Here is a 2972-nt window from a genome sequence, read left to right as displayed (position 1 = left end):
TCTTTATTGCGATCTAATCCTTGATTCATTATTTCGAGGTCTAACAACTTTCAGGATCTGGGCATGAAGTCCGCAAGCATGTCATGTTATTGAAATCTGCATTTAACAGAACTAAAAAGAGAATAAGAAAGAAAAATGACAAGATTAAGAAAAGAGACATTCCTGGACAATGAAATATTAATTTCATTTGATTTTTGATTTTTGATTTTTTGATTTTTTTCTTTTTTTTGAAGATAGAAGGGTTTACATCAGAAAGTAAGACAATAAGGTAAAACATCCAGATCACACCCTGAGATAATCCGAACGCAGAAAGGATAGCAAAACTGGCTACTAAGACTCCCGTCTGATGGGGAACTTTCATGCTTGGCGGCCATTTTTTGGCTTTTCTTCTATCTCGGCAATGGCTGCAACAACCTTCAGTGCCGGATCAAATTCCTCAGCTTCACAAATCATTTCGACTATTGGCCCGATGTTGTGGGCAGGCAACAGATTGTTCATAACATTAGGAGCTTCTTCATCCCGAAAAACGATTCTTTCAGCTTCAATCAAATCTTCAACTGCCCTTTTGAGGGTCTAATAGTCCTCCGTACCGTGTCCCACTGCTCCAGAGTGGTATTCACATTTAGCATCAGCTCGATGCGAGGGGGACTCGGGGTTTGGCCGGTTTGGGGTCATTAGCTGCAATAGATTTAGCCTTATTAGCTTTTGGAACAAGCTTGAATATGATTCACCAATAGGGGTGAACTGATTCTTTCTAAAAGGCTCTCTTGGGCGAAGATTGTATTGGGGATCATTTGGTTGAGGATTATATGGAGCTTGGTAAGGATGGGAATTTCTGGGAGGTGGAGCTCGATATTGTGGATAATATTGTGGCCGTGTGTAAGGTTGTGCGTTCATAACCGCATAAGGAGGCGGTGCCATGACATAAATAGCATCTTGAAGGGGATAACAGTGTTGAGGGACCTTAGGAAGCATATATGATTGGCTGAATGACCTTCGGGCTCCTCTCGAGCTGGAAGCCATCATGGCTCCTTCTTCTCTCCCGTTTCTATTTATCAAATCCTCTGAACCATTTTGAACATCTGGTGATGCAGCTTTAAAAGTGGCATGACTCAAGATTCGACCTATTTTCAAACCGTTTTCAACCATTTCCCCAATTTTGATAGCCTCAACGAACGACTTACCCATAGTGGATATCATGTTATGGAAGTAGTCTGCCTCTTGGGCCTGTAGAAAGACCGTGACCATTTCAATTTCGTCTATTAGAAGATTTACACTGGCAGCTTGCTCACGTCATTTGACAGCATATTCGCGGAAGCTTTCTGCAGTTTTCTTTTCCAAATTGGACAAAGAGTTTCTATCGGGAGTGATGTCCAGATTATACTGGAACTGACGGACAAAATCTCGAGCCATATCGTCTCACACGTGCCATTGAGTAATTTCTTGATCTATATACTACTCAGAAGCGATTCTGGTGAGGCTTTCCCCAAAATAGGTCATTAACAACTCCTCTTTTCCACCAGCACCCCTCAACTGGTTACAGTATCGTTTCAGATGAGCGACTGGGTCTCTGTGCCTATCGTACTTTTCAAATTTTGGCATCTTGAAGCTAACTGGCAAGTGGACATGGGGAAACGTACAAAGGTCAGAGTATGAGACACTCTTCTGGCCACTCAAACCTTGCATGTTTTTCAGGCTTTGTTCCAGGCTCTTCATTTTCTAAGCCATTTCCTCTTGCTCAAGATTTTTAACAACCTTTCCTTGCTCCCCTGAGAGATCATATTGCGGAGGTTGAGTGAAAGAGTACAGGGTCACATATGTTATTTTCGATTGAAGTTGTGGACCCTGAAAGGTGAACATTGGAGGCTCAACATATGGCCGTGGTAAAGTTGGTTGTGTTCTGGTGCAGACTGGTGCTGCAGAGAACAATATTGGAGGTGCCCGGGAAACTGGCGCCTGGGGGCGGACCACAGAAGGCATGTAAGGATCATTGAACGACATTGGAGGGTGCCCGCATGGGATGAGCGGGTTGGGCACAGGGGCGTTGGTAACCTCACATGACATGGGGATCAACTCAGGGAACCCAGGGATTGCACTTGGCGGTTCCCTACCATTGGACCAGGCGTCCCACATTTCCATTATGCTGAGATGCAACATCTTATTCTCTTCAGCAGCTGCTGATTCTAACTGTAGAATAGCCGATGCCAGACTATCCTCAAGACCGATGATTGGTAGATTGCTTGCGGAGGCCATCTGTGCCTTTGGATCTTGTGAAGGAGGGGAGACTAGACAACAAAACCAACCACCAAAACCTGGCTAGTTTGCACATCGAACAACCTTGTTAGTTTTGAGACGCTTAGCAGATAGGAAATCACACGTTTGGATGCAATGCACCTAAACAGTTAAACGTTTCTACTATGTGTTTCAACGGTTGCATGTTTTATCCCGGCCTTAACTAACCCTTTTCACTCTGTACCTCTTTTCTTCATTTCTGCCTCTCTTTAATCACTCTTGATTTTTTCATCTCGTGTTTGCCGATCTTTTATTTTTGCACTCTCTCTTTCTCTTTTGTTTTGTCACTTTTTATTTCTTGTCGCTCCTTTTTTTGCTCTTTTCTTTCTTTTTCACTCAATCAATTTTTTTCTTTCTCTCTTTTATTTTTCAAATTATTTTTCACTCAGCTAATTTTATGGCTATGATCGAATCCGATGGGGATTGTCTACGTATCATGACCCTACATGAATTAGATCTTGCGTAGTTTGGGGAAGATCGAGAATGGAGTAAATAAGCTAACTCCTTTTTTTTTATAAAACTCAGACCATGAAAGCTTTAAGACAAAAGAAAAACATTTTTTATTTTTTGACTTTTTTGTATTTCTTTTGAATTTTCTAAAAAAAAGCTGTAAAAGAAGAAAGGAAATATTTTTTTTTGAATTTTTGGTTTTTATTTTTCTTTTATTTTTGAAAGAAAAA

Source organism: Nicotiana sylvestris, chromosome 7, assembly GCF_000393655.2.
Source record: "Nicotiana sylvestris chromosome 7, ASM39365v2, whole genome shotgun sequence".
Taxonomy (NCBI): Eukaryota; Viridiplantae; Streptophyta; class Magnoliopsida; order Solanales; family Solanaceae; genus Nicotiana; species Nicotiana sylvestris.
Note: the sequence above shows the minus strand (reverse complement) of the source record.